We start from the raw sequence: 21413 nt of genomic DNA, 5'->3' as shown, positions 1-21413 counted from the left end.
ATTTTATCTTGTTTGAGTTTGGCTTAATTTTGGCCTTTTTGCTACCTATTTGGCCTTAATTTGGCCTTTTTTCTTGGTGAGTTTGGCCTTTTTTGCAAATTTCAGTCTGGCAACTCTGCTTAGGAATCTTTAGTGGGGTAGCCACTTTAACAAGTCGAAATTCTGCCACTGAAATTGACTACAATGCAACCGCCAACCAATCAGAACGTGTTATAAGAGGCTACCGTCCAATTGTGACCCTTATAGCTCTCACCCAGAGAGTTAATGCTTGTTTTGAACTTTATTTGGAAATTACAGAAGAAAAAGAGCAATAGCAGAGGTGAGAATCGAACACGCGTCAATGAAATGACTACTTTCTAGCCCTAACCCTAACCCCTAAGCCAACCAGCTGACAAAAAATCCATCACTTAATTTGCTTTCTATGATCTTCTTTTCGCCATTTTTTACGTCACTTAAACCGCAGCTTATGATTGGTTGGCGGTTTCATTCTAGTCAAGTTTAGTGGCAGAATTTCGACTTGTTAAAGTGGCTACCCTTTAGTGGGAACCAGGACTGTTGGGAAAGCAGTTATATCAGTTGGATAACAAATTCATTCCAAGAGAACTTTTATTAACGACGATAGAAATAAAACTCACTCTTCATTGAAATGTTTAAAATTGAAACAAATTCAAAATGTATGCTAAAATTTTGATTGCAAAAGTTGAAGGAATGGGCTCTTTTGAATACACCTTAGCCCTGGTAGTCATAATTAGCAAAACATGCGCGACCTAAGTGAACGTTTCGTTAAAAGTTGTCGATTCACAATCGTTGCAGCTTTGTTGTTTTTCATTTTTAGGTTTTTTAGGCTTCTGCTGTGTTGTATTGTGCTGTTTTGAAATGATAATCATAAATAACAAATCAAATTAAGCTAACCATTTGATGAACATGAGCTGCATTTATGTTTTGGAGTTTAAAGCAAATAACGTTATCTGGGTTTTGATATAATTCAAATGAGTTTCGATCTAAAGAACAATAGGAGAACGTAATTTGGTAGTTTGAAGCAAATCAAATTTTTAACTAAAAAATTTCGAAACGAAACCAAATCCAAGAGATGTTGCAACAAATTCTGACTCATTTTGAAATATTTCTGAAATGCTTTTGTTTCGAATAGCTTTAAAGGAAGTTGATTGCTTTTCTTTTTGATTTAGATAGTATATTAAAATGACATTAAAAACATATTGCAAAACATAAAAATATATTTCATTTTTCAAAATTGGATTGAAAGTCAATGGCATGAGCACCACCAATAATGGTGCATTGTATGTATAACGAGATTATTACGTCAATACATCATTGAGATGCCAGTCATAAAAAAAATAAATAAATCAATGTAAATTGAAATCATGATGGTAGTCAGGTGAAATGTAATGATGCATTATTGTCATATTATATGACGTCGTTGTAGTAAGCCACTGATTGGTTTATGTCACAATTCACAATAAGAAAATGAACATCAAATAAAATGTCATTCACTTTAATGCTACTAAGATATAGCATCGTCATTACAATATAAATAAAAAACATATTTGTTCAATCAATTGGTTGTCAAAAATATGACATTGTCAAAGTGACCTTGTATTTGGTTTTGTCAAAACATACAAATGACATCCAGGTTTGAAATAAACTCGTCGTCAATGTTTGAAGTTTCGTTGCATGCAAATCAAATAATGAATCGAATGCACATTGTCTTGTCGCTGGGTTGCATCGCTATGTTGATGCAACGGTTGTAAATGTTACTTGCAAGATATTTTGTCAAAATAATGACATTGTCAGAATAAACCATAACTTTGGTGTGGTCAGATGAAGTATACAAATCAATATTTCTTTGTAAACAAATTGTAGAATTTACAGTACATAGATCACAATGGTGTATTGCCATTAAGCAAAGTGTCTGATTGAAATCTTGTCTCAAGCAGAATGTTTGCTTGTTGTTAAAATAGATTATTTAAAGAAATAATCAAAGTCAATAATATAATTGTTGTAACAACAAGTTACAATTATCAATCAATTTCCATAACAAATAATTTCGTCATGAAGTTTCAATTTAGTTTCAAACGAAATCTAACCAAATAAAGTTTACGCTTACGTCACAAATATCGCGAATTAAATTTACACAATAGGTTACTAAGTTTAGAATACAATTACTAGAATGAATGGTCAACAAAATAGTTGACGCTAACAATGCACAATAACTGAGTTGCTTCTATCACAAAGATGAACAGAAACAAATGCTTTGTCTGTTGAAAGTTGTTTGAAATCAAATGATTTCGTGTGTTTTGATGCAAAGTTCTCCTCATGGCTCTGCGGAAGAAAGTGTTCTGGAATCATCAACGAATTCATCCTCAAGTTCTTGTTGTTGATGTTGTTGTTGTGGAAATGAATAACTTGATCTGTAAAAAAATTTTCGTTGTCACAATTATCAATTCAAATTTGCAATTCGATTATAAGCAGATGTACATTACGATGTGGTGTTAATCTAAGTTGTTTTTTCTCAAATTATTGCATACCAAATACCTACCTTTTTCATCAACAGCTTTACTTAAATTCATAATGATAGTCAAGGTTTCTTCATCACTTCATCATCGATTTGTAGTGATGTTGATCATTGCAATACACATTGATGTGTCTACCATCCATCAAGTGATGCCTTCAATGCTTGTGTGCATCCTCATCACTTGTTTGATGCTTGGAATCGCTGCTTCGATATTCACTTATTTAGCAAATCATTGCTCAAATCATCGATGGATAATGATGAACGACAGGATGTTCTCGTATTTATACCAATCCTAACAAAAGATAACATGTCATGACAAAAGGAACATGATCGTAGCTGCTTTGTGCCGATGTCGAGCGGACGCTAGTAAAGGGTTTCCATGTCTCGAAAGAGTTGGAAGGTATCATTTACGATGTGTGACACGCTGTGTCAAGCTTTAACAAACCAAGCACTAGTTGACTCATAGACCGGTAGTGGGAGATGAAATCTGAACTGTTTTTCTTTGTGCCAATTCCGACTTTACGTCATGTATGTTTTCTCACATTTGTGATGCCAATTTCGGGGGCACTTTCCTTCCTTTTTGGTAGCTTTTCGTATTATTCTTCGACAACAACTTTATCTATATGTAATTTACAACTCGACGATTTTGCGTGTAGGCTGCAACTCAACGATTTTATATATAAGCTGCAACTCAGCGTCGATTATCGGAAATATGTGCTTAAGTTCTGTGTAGTCCCCCGCACAGCATAGTGTCGTTGGCTCAACTTTGAACCTTGCGTGGCCCCGACGTTGGTTTCCCACATTGGCGCATAATATATAGCCTAGGCGGACAGGCCAACATGGGCTGACTGTATGCAAAAAACTGGTCGGCTAAACGTGGCCCACCTTGTCCCAACCATTTGTCAACATAAGCGGCGGTCGAATACCTTTGTGGCATGAATTAGTGGTGCGATACTGACGAACCCAGCCTCATGGGCGAAACACGGTGTCTATCGCTGTCAATTCTTGCTACAAATTGGCTGCCGAAAAACATACGGACAGGAAGTTTTAAAAGCGACTACAACTACCAGAACAGAACTTACCACGATCCTTTCAATTCTGCAAATCAGATGTTGACTTGCTGATATTACTTACAAGTTTCCTATCAAATCTTTTATGCATTTATGAGCACTCTTAATAATCGAAATCATCGAAAACAAGAAACTTAGTTTTATTGTGATTAATCTTACCGGGCATCAAGATCTTTTTGACACGAGCGTGACGCATTTTAACTGTTCACCTGGAGCAGCGTTTTTATTTTTTGTGCAAGGGGCGTGTTGGAGAACAGTCTACTCTGAACATTCGACGTTCCATCCACCAAATGGAGCAGAAGACCTACGTGCCACTCTTGCACGATGGTATCAAAGACTGGCTGCTCTGTGATGGGATTTCGATGCAGCCTCAAAAACATCGCCATCTTGTCGTGGTTAAAGATGATCCTCGGCCTAAACTCGTACCAAACGTATTATACGTTGGCCGAATTTGCTTTGGAAAGACATTGTGGGGCTAACTGACAAAATTAAAATATAATTTAATTTGACTTTTACATGAAACCAAATATAAGATATAACAATAGGGCAACACAAATGTTTCAACTGGGCCGCATACAATCAGCATGTTAGACATACCTGTGGTTAAACATCACAAAATTTTAGCTACAATTTTTGTGCAAGCACCTTTTAACAAACTGTTTGTGTAAATTTAAGTCTCAAGTCGATATTGGAAGATGAGACAAATGGACAATTTTAAATGATGGAAAAGTCTGGAAATGAACGGAAAAGTCTGTTGATTTGAGATTAATGGAATCAACGGCTCGTGATCTTGTGACCAGAACTCCATAAACAAGTATCGGTAAACATGTAGAGAATCTTTTTCTTAGGTTGGAAAAAATAGAAAGATTAGCTCAGCTGCATGCTGACTGAGTGGTGTAGCGCGTGGTGAACAAGTGATCAACGCATAAACAAGTTTTACAGACGAGTGGCACGGACAATTCTGGTAAGGAAGCAATAAGAAAAATTATGGAAAATTTTATGGCTTGCTCAGGACAAACAAGTTGTTGATCGCGGTGACTTCAGCAAACCAAATGGATACGATGACAACAAGGTCCTGGTAAAATTTGATAAGGTCGAACATAAATGCAACTTTTCACACTTATCGCGTTATCAAACAAACAACCATCTGATGAATCAAACCGATGAACACAGCAGAGATTAACAGGTGTTTTAAAAACAAGGACTGTAAATGATACCTTCCACCGCTTTCGAGACATGGGAATCCATTATTAGCGTCTGCTCGACATCGCCACAAAGCAGCTACGATTATGTTTCTTTTGTCATGACATGTTATCTTTTGTTAGGATTGGTATAAATACGACAACATCCTGCCGTTCATCATTATCCATCGATGATTCGAGCAATGATTTGCTGAATAAGTGAATATGGAAGCAGCGATTCCAAGCATCAAACAAGTGATGAAGATGCACACACGCATTGAAGGCATCACTTGATGGATGGTAGACACATCAATGTGTATTGCAATGATCAACATCATTACAAATCGATGATGAAGTGATGATGAAAAGTTGATGATTATTAAGATTTGAAGTGAAGTTGTTGATGAAAAAGGTGAGTACTTGTCATGTCATCACTTCAATGAAGATCATCTTTTATTAAGACCACATTGGGTATCAGCCTATAATCGAATTGCCAATTTGAATTGATAATTTTAACAATGATATTTTTACAGATCAAGTTGTTCATGTCCATGACAACAACGAGGTTGAGGATGAATTCGTTGATGATTCCACAACATTTTCTTCTACAGAGCCATGAGGAGAACTTTGCATCAAAATACACGAAATCATCTGATTTCAATCAACTATCAACAAACAAAGCATTTGTTTCTGTTCATCTTTGTGATGGAAGCAACTCAGTTATTGTGCATTGTCAGCGTCAACTATTTTGTTGATCATTTATTGTTGTAACTTTATTACAAACGTAGCAACCTATGTTGTGTAGATCCAATTAATGATATTTATGATGTAAGTGTAAACTTTACTGACTTCGATTTTGTTTAAAACTAACTTGAAAGCTCATAACGAAATTTGTTGTTATGGAAATTGATTGACAATTGTAACTTGTTGTTACAATAATTAAATAATTGAGTATGATTATTTCTTTAAATAATCTATTTCAACGACAAGCAAACATTCTGCTTGAGACAAGATTTCAATCAGACACTTTGCTTAATGGCAATAAACTATTGTGGTCTATGTATTGCAACTTCTCAATCCTACGATTTGTTTACAAACAAATATTGATTTGTAAACTTCATGTAACGACAACAAAGTTATGGTTTATTTTCACGATGTCATTGTTTTGACAAAACGTCCTACAATTAACGTTTACAACCGTTGCATCAACATAGCGATGCAATCCAGCGACAAGACGATGTGCATTTGATTCATTATTTGATTTGCATGCAACGAAACTTCAAACATTGACGACGAGTTTATTTCAAACCTCGATGCCATTTGTATGTTTTGACAAAACCAAACTCATGATCACTTTGACAATGTCATACTTTTGACAACAAATTTATTAACAAATATGTTTTTCATTTGTGATGTAACGACAATGCTATATCTTAGTAGCAATAAAGTGAATGATATTTTATTTGATGTTCATCTTTATAATGTAAATAGTGACAATAACCAACTGGTGGCTCACTACAACGACGTCATAAGATATTATATCACATTTCACATGACTATCATCACCCTCCGGAAATGGTTTAATTTTACATTTTGGTAGTTGTTTTATGACTTTGACATATCAATTATGTATTGACGTATTCCCGTTATAATGCAATATTGTTGGTGGAGCTAATCGAATTATATTTAACTGCAACATTAAACAACAAAATATATTTTCATATGTTTTGCAAAATGTTTGTATTGTTCGTGCCAAAATAACTGAAAATGATTTTTTTTGTGATTGAAGTTTGAAAATCGTTAAATCAATGCAGTGGCTATAAAAAAGATACAAATAGCCTGTAAATGCGAAATGCATGATATTACTAGAAATCAAAGGTGAACAGATTAGGGATAGAACAGATTAAGCCATTAATAGAAAAAAGGCAATCTTCACTCAGTCAGTTTAAAACAAAAAAGTTTCGAAATGTAAGTTTCGGTTTCTTTTGTTTAAAAGTTTTTTTAACAAAGAATTTTGTTATGTTTTGAAGTCTAAGCAAATCGTTTTGTTGGTTAGATCGAAGTGGATCATGGTTGATTGGTTTTGCGTTTTTATCCTCGGACTGACAAAGCCTTGATAGGTTTCCGAGATTGACAGAGTGAAGTTTTCCAATTGTTGAAGTCTTGTTGCTGGAGAATTATTCCATTCACTAGGTGCCGCTGAATGGAGAGCAGTCCTGAAATGCGTTGCTCCAGTGCACACCCCTAGAGTAGAACCAGCGCTGCGTGATCTTGAGCCGGGCGCGTAACCACTGAGCTAACGGTGCGGACAATCATATCACAAATAGCACAACATTATTGGAATCCAGAAAACGTAGACGTGACAAAACAAATAAATTAGGAAGAACGTAAAACCAAACTAAGATGACAAGTAAAAGATTCATCAAGGTTGAAAAACTTTACCAATTATCAGAGCATGGAAGTATTTAAAATAAAACTTTTTTCGAAACAAAATTTATACGTTTCAAGTTTTTTCTAAATTCAAATTATTTTATAAATGGTTTCATCTCCACCCACCGTAGCTTAACAAAACAAACAATCCTAGCAGTTTCTCACTGAAGGTATGTAACTATTTGAAAAGCACTTGAAAGTGGAACACTCACCTAAATAAAATTTGTTATCAAATGACAAAAACTTTTTTTTCAAACAACTCCACATTTGCTTGTTTCTGTGGACAGATAATTAAAAGTCGTTATTGATAAAAACTATGAAGCAAACTAAGTGTTCAGAAACCAAACTATTACTACTAGTGGCAAAAATGCATGGTAGCTCATGGTCCACCTCAGAATGTATGCCTGAGTCATAGCAACTTGTTGATAACAAAAATTATAATTGAATCACGTTATGAAATCAAAACTATAAAGTTTGGGAAGATATGAGAAAGCGTAATATAAGAATGGTCGGTATCGCTGCAATGCAATTCAGATCGAGTTTCAATTAATCACACAACTTTCAGAAATGTTTGTTATGTAACGAATTAAGTGTGACAATTACAAGACCAACAGCATTGCAGGTCACGTGATGTAAATGATACCTTCCAGCTCTTTCGAGACATGGGAATCCATTATTAGCGTCCGCTCGACATCGGCACAAAGCAGCTACGATCATGTTTCTTTTGTCATGACATGTTACTTTTTGTTAGGATTGGTATAAATACGACAACATCCTGTCGTTCATCATTATCCATCGATGATTCGAGCAATGATTTGCTGAATAAGTGAATATGGAAGCAGCGATTCCAAGCATCAAACAAGTGATGAAGATGCACACACGCATTGAAGGCATCACTTGATGGATGGTAGACACATCAATGTGTATTGCAATGATCAACATCATTACAACTCAATGATGAAGTGATGAAGAAACCTTGACGATTACAAAGAATTAAAGTGAAGCTGTTAATGAAAAAGGTGGGTACTTGTTGAGTCATCATTTGAGCAAAGAGAATTGGAATTAACACCACATCGTATATCAGCCTATAATCGAATCGCAAATTTGAATTCACATTTTTAACAACACAACATTTTTTTACAGATTGATTTGTTCATTTCCATGACAACAATATCAGCAACGAGAAGTTAAGGATGAATTTGTTGATGATTCCAGAACACTTTCTTCCACAGAGCCATGAGGAAAACTGTTTGCATCAAAATACACGAAATCATCTGATTTCAAACAACTACCAATAGACAAAGCATTTGTTTCATTTCATCTTTATGATGGAAGCAACTCAGTTATTGTGCATTTTTAATCTCAACTATATTGTTGACCATTTATTGTATTAATTTTATTCTAAACGTAGTGATCTATGTTGTGTAGATTCAATTAATGATATTTGTGACGTAAGTGTAAACTTTACTTAGTTAGGTTTTGTTTAAAACCAAATTGAAACTTCATAACAAAATTATTTGTTATGGAAATTGATTGACAATTGTAACTTTTTATTACAATACAGTAATTATGTTATTGACTTTGATTATTTCTATATGATTTATTTCAGCGGCAAGCAAACATTCTGCTTGAGACAAGCTTTTAATCAGACACTTTGCTTTGGCAAAAACATTGTTGCTTATTTCTTAGCTTTTCAATCCTACGATTTTGTTTACAAACAAATGTTGATTTTGCAAACTTCATCTGACGACACTAAATTTACAGTGTTTTATGACGATTTCATGTTTTGACAGAATATCTTACAATTAATATTCATAACCATTGCATCAACATGGCGATGCAATCCTGAGACAAGACAATGTGCTATTTGCAAAACATAAACTCATGGTCATCTTGACAATGTCATATTTTGGCAACGAATTACTTACAATTACTGTTTACTTATTTAATTTTAATATAACAATGATGATATATCTTAGTATCATTAAAGTGAATGATCTTTTACTTAACGTTCAAAATGCATTTGTGTGCGCTAAATTGTGACATAAACTACTTCGTGGCATACTACAACGACGTCATATTTATGACAATAATATTTCATTATATTTCACCTGACCACAATCACTCTCTGGTAATGATTTGATTTTACATTTTGTTTATTATATTCCGACTTTAACATATCAATGATGTATTGACGTAATATTCCCGTTATGTATACAATGCACTGTTGTTGGTGGAGCTATTCGAATTGTATTTTAACGCAACATTGAACAACGAAATATATTTTCATATGTTTTGCAAAATGTTTGATATACTCATGTTAATACAATTGCAAATGAAAGATTTTTTGTGATTGAAATTGGAAAACTGTTAAATTCATGCGTTTGCCATAAAACCATAAACAGACATAACTCAGCAACAACACTACATTTAACATTATAAAAACAAAAAACAAAAAGCGAACGTTTTCGGCTAGTCATATAGCCCTTTTTCAAGCCTATAAGAAAATACATTATTAAAAGAAATGCTAAAGAATCATATAGTATCACAGCAAAAATATGGTCAAAGCTAAACATTTGAGAAACTGCCTAGCTCACACAAAATGATAACTGAAAATTACACAGCACAACGGGTCAAGTATTTCAGAGGTAAAATTAATTGATTGTTCAGACAAGGACTCAGGCAGATTACGCAAGAAAGACAGAAGCACAAGAGATAGTGGCACAAACGTCAACAGGCAATTATTTGCTTGCGGAGCTTCTTACCTTTTAGCAGTTTTTTGATTGAATTATCACGTCTTGTGTTTCTCGCATTTACTTTGTTTTGTGCCACTATCTCTTGTGCTTCTGTCTTTCTTGCGTAATCTGCCTGAGTCCTTGTCTGAACAATCAATTAATTTTACCTCTGAAATACTTGACCCGTTGTGCTGTGTAATTTTCAGTTATCATTTTGTGTGAGCGAGGCAGTTTCTCAAATGTTTAGCTTTGACCATATTTTTGCTGTGATACTATATGATTCTTTAGCATTTCTTTTAATAATGTATTTTCTTATAGGCTTGAAAAGGGCTATATGACTAGCCGAAAACGTTCGCTTTTTGTTTTTTGTTTTTATAATGTTAAATGTAGTGTTGTTGCTGAGTTATGTCTGTTTATGGTTTAAAAGAGTTACCTCTCTACCCAAATTGTATTTGCCATAAAAAGACACAAATAGCCTGTAAATGTGGAATGCATGACGTTAGTAGTAGTCAATGGTGATGAACAGGTTAGGCGATAATGGCGATTAATAGAAAAAAGTCAACCATCTTTTCACTTAGTCAGTTCAAAACAAAAAACTTTTGAAAATATACACAAAAAACAGCTTTTACCTAAAATCTCTTGGTTTTGATTTCTTTTTTTTTAGCAAGAATTTTGTGATGTTTTGAAGTCCAGGCATATTGTTTTGTTAGTTAGATCGAAATGGATCATATCCCAAACAGCACAACACAGCTGAAGTTTAAAAGTTGTAGGCTAGACGTGAAAAAAATAACTAGATCAGGACCTTCGTTAAAACAAAATAAGATGTCAAGTAAAAAATTCGTCAAGGTTGAAAAATTTTGAAGAATTACTAGTGCATAGATGTATCTAAAATAAAACTTATTTCGAAACAAAATTTATACGTTTCAAGTTGTTTCTAAACTCAAATTACTTTATAAATGGTTTCATCTCCACCCACCGTAGCTTAATAAAATTTTGTTTAAAAGAAAGCTCGTTTCCAACAATCCTATGTGTTTCTCACTGAAGGTTCCTCACTATTTCAAAAGCAATTGAAAGTCGAACACTCACCGAAATAGAATTTGTTATCAAAAGACAGAAATGTTTTTAAAACAACTTGACGTTCGCTTGTTTCAGTGGCCTGATGATCAAAAGTTGTTGTTGGATGAAAACTATGAAGCAAACTGTTACGCTTGTAGGCAAGGCCTATGAGAGGGGGTACCGAGGGTACGGCGTACCCTTGAGGGCCCAGGCCGGTGTTGATTGGGGGGCCCGAAATTTTGATTTTATAGTTTACGCGCAAAATTGTTTGGTTAAAACCGTCCTAAACGACTAAATTCAAGCATAAAAATTGTTATTCTTTCGCCCTGGGGGGCCCGTAATATAGCAAAAGAGCCCGGCAAGGTAGCCTAATTGAGTGCATTGCGAGCACATTAGGGGCCCAAAGTGGTGATTCAGTGCTTTACGTGCAAAATTTTTTTGGTAAAAGCACTCTAAATTAAATTATAAAAGTTGGCTGTTCTCCTGACCGGGGGGGGGGGGGGGGGAGGCATAGTGTAGAAAAGGCAGGTTTGAGGAAAAAACGGGCAAAAAGCCCTGGTGTTTTTGTGTTTTTTAAAAACTATTTGAAAAAGGTAGTTTCATACTTGTTTTGCTTCAAAATGAATTTAGGAGTTGGAGCAGGAGCCGGAGTCAATACTTTCGGAGCAGCAGTGGAGCCGCAGTCAAAAAAAAGTGACTTCGTTTACGTCTGCTGAGCATGTGGTGAATTGAAAGGTTAATGAAGAAAGGTTATTGGTCAGATGATTAATTTGATTATGTTTTAACAAGATGTTATGTTTGAACCTTGGTAGAGAGCTTGACTTGTAGTAGCTACCAGATACATTTTACACTCAGTAACGTTAACGAATTTAACATGTTTTATTAAACACACAAAAAAACAAGAAAAAAACTACTAAATCCAACGTTTTCGACATCACATAGTAGTGTCTTCATCAGGAATAATTATAGGCTACATCTAAGAGAAATAAATAAATGAATTTGAAAATTTTACATGAAAGTTGTACAAGCGACACCTCTTAACAGCACCATCAACAACAATACTGACACACGAATTCAATGCAGGATACACAAATTGGCGAGGGACAGATCACATGATATGCACAACACAAAACACTAAGCAATAGTTTTATTGCAGCCTGATAGCCTACTATTATTGCGCACAGATGTCCATTCTGCAGTAAAATGTTGTATGGTTTGCAATACGCCTAAGCAAACATCACGTGTTTTGCCCTAGACAAAGGGGACCCGGAGTGAGAGGGGGCCCAGAAAAACTCTTCGCACCCCTAGTGAAAATTTCTCTCAGAGGCCCTGCTTGTAGGTACTGCAGAATAGCTACAAAAACCCACAAACGTAAAGGAATTGAAAAGAGGTCTTAACACGAGTAGAGCTATGTGTAGGCTACATTTACTGTACAAGTGACAAATCTCTGATAATCAGGGCTGGATTTCAGCCGGAGCGGTCCGGAGCGCCGCTCCGGAAGCTCGGTCAAAAAATTGACTTCTCCGGAACGGCGCTCCGGAAGCTCAAATATTTTATACTCTTATTATGCTTTGCCCTGTTCAGTAAAAGTATATCCATAATTCTTGATGGGTCAAAACACGTTAAATCGGGTATTTACTCTGTAATATATCTTCGTACCAGTCTTGACGGAAGCGAACCTGTGAAAGTATTTGTCTTGTTGAACTCGCCAGTCTTACGGCGAATGGCATCTTTGATTCCTTGAAGAACTGCCTAATATCATATGGCATGTCTACAACATTTTTATCTTCTTGTTTGATTGGTGCTGTATGTGATGGCGCGGCTGTGATGATAGGTCGCAAAAATGGTGTAGCAAAATGGCTTCGTGATTAATTTCCAGACATTGTGGTGTGGTATTGTGCAACTATAGATTGGAACTATCGGTTTGTCATGCTGCAAAATCAGTCAGTAATTTGAATCGATTTCGATCTTTTATGGACAAACTCTATAGCCTTTACCACGCTTCTCCTAACAATAGCAGGGAATTGGGTGAATGTGCAGCGGCTGTTGAAGTGCAGTTGTTGAAAATCGGAAGGGTAGGCCTACTGGACACACATTGGGTAGCCTCGAGTTTCCGCACAGTTATAGTGCCGTCTGGAATGGTTTCCCAGCACTTTTCGAATTTTTCAAAATTTTCAAAAATTTTTCAAATCTATAAACCATGATACTTACTTTAGCAACGTTTTAGGTACATCAAGTGTGTTGTTTCAAAGTCTTATAAAGACATATTTCTGAATTTCTTCTACGGCACCTAGCGCATTTGGAAAGTAAAAAACTAGCGCTCCGGAAGCTAATCTTCTGGAAATCCACCACTGCTGATAATAATGATAATGTTATGGTTTTATTTATTGTCGCTCTACAACAGCTAAGGTATTTTAGCGCCAGGGCTCATTTTTAATTTATATCAGGTATACGATGTTATCACATTATTACCCGACTCACTGCGCTATGCAGGATAGAACACAATCGGTACGTTTTTAAAATCTTTTTTGCTTTGACCTGACCTGGAATCGATCTAAGATCTACCAGCACCAGAGCCGAAGGCGAAACCACTCGACCACTGAGCTAGTGAACAAATCCCTGTGTGGTTACCAAGTCCTGCTGCAATAATTACAAACTACTCACAGTCACATGGCGGCACGACGTAATCAAGCGCACGTGACTCGGTGCAATTCACTAGCACTAAGGCAATAACCATAACTCAATACTAACGTTACTGAACTGTATCACAAACTAAGTGTTCACGAACCAAATAGTTGAAGGCCGTGTGTATTTTTAGTGGCGAAAATGCATGGTAGCCCATGGTCCACCTCAGAATATATGCCTGAGTCATAGCAACTTGTTGATAACAAAAATTATAATTGAATCAATTCATGAAATCGAAACTATAAAGTTTGGGAAGACATGACAAAACGTAATATAAGAATGGTCGGTATCTCTGCAATGCAGTTTAGATCGAATTCCAATTCATCACACAACTTTCAGAAATGTTTGTTATGTAACAAATGAAAACAATTGAAGTGTGACAATTACAAGACCAACAGCATTACAGGTCACGTGATGTAAGTGATACCTTCCAGCTCTTTCGAGACATGGGAATCCTTTATTAGCGTCTGCTCGACATCGGCACAAAGCAACTACGATCATGTTCCTTTTGTCATGACATGTTATCTTTTGTTAGGATTGGTATAAATACGACAACATCCTGCCGTTCATCATTATCCATCGATGATTCCAGCAATGATTTTCTGAATAAGTGAATATGGAAGCAGCGATTCCAAGCATCAAACAAGTGATGAGGATGCACACACGCATTGAAGGCATCACATGATGGATGGTAGACACATCAATGTGTATTGCAATGATCAACCTCACTACAACTCGATGATAAAGTGATAAAGAAAAGTTATTGATTACTAAGAATTAAAGTGAAGATATTGATGAAAAAGGTGGGTATTTGTTATGTCATCATTTCAATGAAGATCTTTTTTATTAACACCACGTTGAATATTAGCCTATAAACGAATCGCAAATTTGAATTGATAATTTTGACATAATTTTTTTTTTACAGATCAAGTTATTCATTTCCATGAGAACAACGAGGTCGAGGATAAATTCCTTGATGATACCAGAACACTTTCTTCCACAGAACCATGAGGAAAACTGTTTGCATCAAACTACACGAAATTATCTGATTTCAATCAACTTTCAACAAACAAAGCATATGTTTCAGTTCATCATTGTGATAGAAGCAACTCAGTTATTGTGCATTGTTAGCGTCAACTACTTTGTTGACCATTTATTGTCGTAATTTTATTCTAAACAAAGTGATCTATGTTGTGTAGATACAATTCACGATATTTATGACATAAGTGTAAATTTTACTGACTTCGATTTTGTTTAAAACCAAATTGAAACTTCATGACGAAAATATTTTATGGAATTTGATTGACAATTGTAACTTGTTGTTACAATAATTAAATAATTGACTTTGATTGTTTCTTAATTTATTTCAACGACAAGCAAACATTCTGCTTGAAACAAGATTTCAGACACTTTGCTTAATGGCAATAAACTATTGTGATCTATGTATTGCAACTTCTCAATCCTACGATTTGTTTACAAACAAATATCGATTTGTAAACTTCATGTAACGACACCAACTTCATGGTTATTTTGACGATGTCATAGTTTTGACAAGTTACAACTAATACATTATTCACAACTGTTGCATCAACACAGCGATGCAATCCAGCGACAAGACGATGTGCATTCGATTCATTATTTGATTTGCATGCAACGAAACTTCAAACATTGACGACGAGTTTACTTCAAACCTCGATGTCATTTGTATGTTTTGACAAAACCAAACTCATGGTCACTTTGACAATGTCATATTTCTGACAACAAATTTATTAAACAAATATTGTATATTGATTCAATTTTAATGTAACAATAATAATGCTATATTTTAGTAGCATTAAAGTGAATAATATTTTACTTAACATTCAAAATGCCTTTGTGTATAATTGAATTGTGACATTAACCAACTGGTGGCTTACTACAACGACGTCATATTTATGACAATGATATTTCATTATATTTCACTTGACTACCATCACCCTCTGGTAATGGTTTAATGTTACATTGTGTTAGTTATTTTATGACTTTAACATATCAATGACGTGTTGACGTAATTTCCGTTGTGTATACAATGCACTGTTGTTGGTGGAGCTAATCGAATTGTATTTCAATGTAACATTGAACAACGGAATATATTTTCATATCTTTCACAAAATGTTTGTTATCTTCGTGCCAATATATTTGAAAATGAATTTTTTTTTGTGATTGAATTTGAAAACTGTTAAATTCATGCATTGGCTATAAAAAAGATACAAATAGCTTGTAAATGCGAAATGCATCACATTGCCAGAGATTAAAGGCGAACAAATTAAGCCATTAATAGAAAAAAGACAATCTTCACTCACTTACTCAGTTTAAAACAAAAAAGTTTCGAAAAATAGGTTTTGGTTTTGTTCTTTTAAAGTTTTTTTAACCAAGAGTTTCGTTATGTTTTGAAGTCCAAGCATATTGTTTTGTTGATTAGATCGAAATGGATCATGTTTGGTTGGTTGAAATTGAATATTTATACTCGGAGTGACAAAGCCTTGATAGTTATCTCTGGTAGTTTCGCATACTTGTAGAGACTCTTGAGGCAGGGCCGGTTACCGAGATTGGCAGAATGAAGTTTTCCAATTGTTGAAATGTTGTTGCCGGAGGATTATTCCATTCACTAAGTGCGCTAAATTGGAAAGTGGTCTTTAAATGCGCTGCTCCACCGCACACTCCGAGAGTCGAACCAGCGCTGCATGATCTTGAGTCGGGCACGAAACCACTGAGCTAAGGGGCGGACAATCACATCACAAGCAGCACAACATTATTGGAATCAAAAAAGCGTAGACGTGACAAATCAACTAAATTAGGAATTACGTAAAACCAAACTAAGATGACATGTGGAAGTATGGTCAAGCATAGCGAACTAAAGATATGACCTGATTTGTCACATTTTGCAAAAATTTTACAGACTTTGCTAACTTTAGGTTACTGTTTAAATTAATGAAGTTTTGCAAAAATTATATTTTTTCGCGTTCTTTATTGTTTTCCCCAGATGACACAATAGGTTTTAACATCATCAGATGTTGAAAAACAAAGACAATTTGATTTCGAAGATTTTAGTCAGACTGTTAATTTTCAATAACAGTCTGATTCAGCGTTTTTCAACTTACTTTTTCTCATTTTCTACTGCTTCCCCAAGGCAACAAAACGCTTTTATATCATTAGGAGACAGCAAAAAGTAAAAACGTCTCAGAAAATATCAATCAAACACTAGCAGTAGCTGTAATCAAAATCTGCAAAATGTGACAAATCAGGCCGCATCTCCAGGTGGCCATGGGTCAAGGTTGAAAAACTTTTACAAATTACTAGAGAACAGATGTATTTACAATAAAACTTGTTTCGAAACAAAATTTATACGTTTCAAGTTGTTTCTAAACTCAAATTACTTTATAAATGGTTTCATCTCCACCCACCGTAACTTAATAAAATTTTGTTCAAAGAAAGTTTGTTTCCAACAATCCTACGTGTTTCTCACTCAAGGTTCCTTACCATTTCAAAAGCAATTGAAAGTCGAACACTCACCAAAATAAAATTTGTTATCCAAAGACAGAAATGTTTTTAAAACAACTCCACATTTGCTTGTTTCAGTGGCCTGATGATCAAAAGTTGTTGATTGATGAAAACTGATGCGTAGATCAGTTATTTTCAATGTAGATGTTATTGTGAAATCAGTCATTTTCGTTACTTGATAAGGGCTAACTTGAGTATGGCCGAAAACGTTCGTAGTTTAGAGTTTTTATGTTCACTCTAATTGTGTGATGTTAAATGCCGTGTGGTTGCTTGGTTTTATCTGTAGGCCTATATGATGAAAACTATAAAGCAAACTGAATGTTCAAAAACCAAACCTGTTGAAGACCGTGTTTATTGTTAGTGAAGAAAATGCATGGGAGCTCATTGTCCACATCAGAACAAATGCATGAGTCATAGCAACTTGTTGATAATAAAAATTATAGTTGAATCACTTCATGAAATCGAAACTATAAAGTTTGGGAAGACATGAGAAAGCGTAATATAAGAATGGTCGGTATCGCTGCAATGCAATCCAGATCGAGTTTCAATTAATCACACAACTTTCAGAAATTTTTGTTATGTACTAAATGAAAACAATTGAAATGTGACAATTACAGGACCAACAGCATTGCAAGTCACGTGGTGTAAATGATACCTTCCAGCTCTTTCGAGACATGGGAATCCTTTATTAGCGTCTGCTCGACATCGGCACAAAGCAGCTACGATCATGTTCCTTTTGTCATGACATGTTATCTTTTGTTAGGATTGGTATAAATACGACAACATCCTCCCGGTCATCATTATCCATCGATGATTCGAGCAATGATTTGCTGAATAAGTGAATATGGAAGCAGCGATTCCAAGCATCAAACAAGTGATGAGGATGCACACAAGCATTGAAGGCATCACTTGATGGATGGTAGACACATCAATGTGTATTGCAATGATCAACGTCACTACAACTCGATGATGAAGTGATAAAGAAACCTTGAGGATTAATAAGAATTAAAGTGAAGCTGTTGATGAAAAGGGTAGGTATTTCATCATTTGAGTAAAGAGAATTGGAATTAACATCACATCGTATATCGGCGTATAATCGAATCGCAAATTTGAATGGACAATTTTAACAACACAACATTTTTTTACAGATCGAGTTGTTAATTTCCATGACAACAACATCAACAACGAGAAGTTGAGGATAAAGTTGTTGATGATTCCAGAACACTTTTTTCCACAGAACCATGAGGAAAACTGTTTGCATCAAAACACACGAAATCATCTGATTTCAATCAACTTTCAACAGAAAAAGCATTTGTTTCTGTTCATCTTTGTGATAGAAGCAACTCAGTTATTGTGCATTGTTAGCGTCAACTATTTTGTTGACAATTTATTGTGGTAATTTTATTCTAAACATAGTGATCTATATTGTGCAGATTCAATTGACGATGTTTATGACGTAAGTGTAAACTTTACTGAGTTCGATTTTGTTTAAAACTAAATTGAAACTTCATGACGAATTTATTTGTTATTGAAATTGAGTGACAATTGTGACTTGTTGTTACAACAATTACATAATTGACTTTGTTATATTTTTAAATAATTTATTTCAACGACAAGCAAACATTCTGCTTGAGACAAGATTTCAGACACTTTGCTTATTAGCAAAAAAACATATGTTGTTTTTTTCTTGACTTTCAAACCCCACGATTTTGTTTACAAACAAATATCGATTTGTAAACTTCATGTAACGACGCCAATTTTATGGTTAATATGACATGATCATGATTTTGACAAGTTACAACTAATACATTATTCACAACCGTTGCATCAACATAGCGATGCAACCCAGCGACAAGACGATGTGCATTCGATTCATTATTTGATTTGCATGTAACGAAACTTCAAACATTGACGACGAGTTTACTTCAAACCTCGATGTCATTTGTATGTTTTGACAAAACCAAACTCATGGTCACTTTGACAATGTCATCTTTCTGACAACAAATTACTAACAATTAGACTTACTGATTGTTAATATAATGACCATACCATATTTTGGCAGCATTGATGTGAATGATATTTTGCTTAATGTTCAATTTTGCATTTGTGTTTATTGAATTGTGACATGAACTAATTGGTGACTTATTATAACGACGTCATATTTATGACAATAATGTATCATTCCATTTCACTTGACTACCATCACCTTCCGGTGATGGTTTGAATTTATATTTATTTGTTATTTTCTGACTTTGACATGTCAATGATTGCATTGACGTAATAGTCTCCAGACCCATACAGTGCACTGTTTTAGTGAAGCTTATCGTGTTACCTTTGCAACATTGAACAAGGAAAGTTATTTTTATATCTTTCGCAATGTGTTTTTATTGTTATTTCATATGTCAATACAGCTGAAAACAAAAGAGTTGTTCCTGATATAAAAAGTTTTGAACTATTAGATTCATACAATGGTTATGAAAATATCAAATAGCTTGCGGTTACTCAGTACATACAGTAGGCTAGGCTTAGTGAAAAATTATTAAGAACGACCAGCGGACAATTTATGAATAAGAAATACATTCAGCTTTTCTTGGAACTATTCGAATAAAAGCATTTCGGAAATTTTTCAGAATGAATGAAAATTTGTTGTGACGCCAAATTTCTTTAGGCGATTTGTTTTCGTTTGTTTAGGAATTTTTTCATCAAGATTGTTGATGGTTTACGAAATCCAAAGACATTTTTCGTTATTTACATCAAAATACACACGAGTTATCAAAACACATATAAGATCGTCAGTAGGCTATGTTCAAAGTTCAAAACATGTTAATGTAGGTAATCTTCTTTAACGATCTGATTTAGTATGTCATTATTTTTAACTATCAAACTAAAAGCAGTAAAGCGGAGGTCTAGAAAATAGGGAAAAGAGAAAATGCCAAAGCTGCAATAATTGTGTGATCGCAATAAGATAATAAACGAAAAATTAGTCCCTGCCACAAAACCTTTATTGATTATTAGGGCTTAAGATTTAGATGTGTTCAAAAAAGTTTTCCAACTCTTTGAAATAAAATTTCTACGTCTTGAATTTAACTTCTCCAAAAATTTCGTTTCGTTTTCAATGCGTTGTTAATACAAGTTGGCTTGAAGAGAAATTGTTCTTCAACTGCTGTAATTTTCAAACAAACAGTTCCAACTGCAATCGTTCTCACAAAAAGTTTCAACCCGATTTCAAAAACACGAATTAACAAATTTACGAATTTAAAGCAATAGCCTACTTACTGAGAGAGTGACGCGCCAAAAGATTAAAAAATACTTCTAAGGAAAACAAGAACAATAGGATGTGTTAGTGTCATAATTGTGAAGAACCCATTGCCTAACAACAAACTTCTAAAAGAAAGAGTGTTATGTGTTTGAAAATCAAACAGTTGAAATCCGTGCTGAATGTTAGTTGCAAAAGTACATCGTTGCTTAATACTGTATCTCCCACAGATAAGTGCAATTTTCACTAGGGGTACGAAGAGTTTTTCTGGGCCCCCTCTCACTCCGGGTCCCCTTTGTCTAGGGCAAAACGCGTGATGCTTGCTCAGGCGTATTGCAAACCATACAACATTTTACTGCAGAATTGGACATCTGTGCGCAATAATAGTAGGCTATCAGGCTGCAATAATACTATTGCTTAGTGTTTTGTGTTGTGCATATCATGTGATCTGTCCCTCGCCAATTTGTGTATCCTGCATTGAATTCGTGTGTCAGTATTGTTGTTGATGGTGCTGTTAAGAGGTGTCGCTTGTACAACTTTCATGTAAAATTTTCAAATTCATTTATTTATTTCTCTTAGATGTAGCCTATAATTATTCCTGATGAGGACACTATGTGATGTCGAAAACGTTGGATTTAGTAGTTTTTTTCTTGTTTTTTTGTGTGTTTAATAAAACATGTTAAATTCGTTAACGTTACTGAGTGTAAAATGTATCTGGTAGCTACTACAAGTCAAGCTCTCTACCAAGGTTCAAACATAACATCTTGTTAAAACATAATCAAATTAATCATCTGATCAATAACCTTTCTTCATTAACCTTTCAATTCACCACATGCTCAGCAGACGTAAACGAAGTCACTTTTTTTTTGACTGCGGCTCCACTGCTGCTCCGAAAGTATTGACTCCGGCTCCTGCTCCAACTCCTAA

At 34.8% G+C, this 21413-nt stretch overlaps 1 long non-coding RNA gene across 1 annotated transcript; it reads right to left on the bottom strand.

Annotated features, from left to right (window-relative positions):
* Window positions 1-598: 598 nt before the first annotated feature.
* Window positions 599-2859, bottom strand: LOC145775658 (uncharacterized). Its single transcript, XR_014290168.1, has 2 exons — window positions 2558-2859; window positions 599-2429 (listed from the first exon to the last, which is right to left on the bottom strand). It is a non-coding gene; the product is annotated as an uncharacterized LOC145775658 (long non-coding RNA).
* Window positions 2860-21413: the final 18554 nt, after the last annotated feature.

This window comes from Aplidium turbinatum, chromosome 8 (genome assembly GCF_918807975.1).
Source record: "Aplidium turbinatum chromosome 8, kaAplTurb1.1, whole genome shotgun sequence".
NCBI lineage: Eukaryota > Metazoa > Chordata > Ascidiacea > Aplousobranchia > Polyclinidae > Aplidium > Aplidium turbinatum.
The sequence above is the reverse complement of the archived record's forward strand: the minus strand, read 5'-3'. Positions and strand labels throughout refer to the sequence as shown.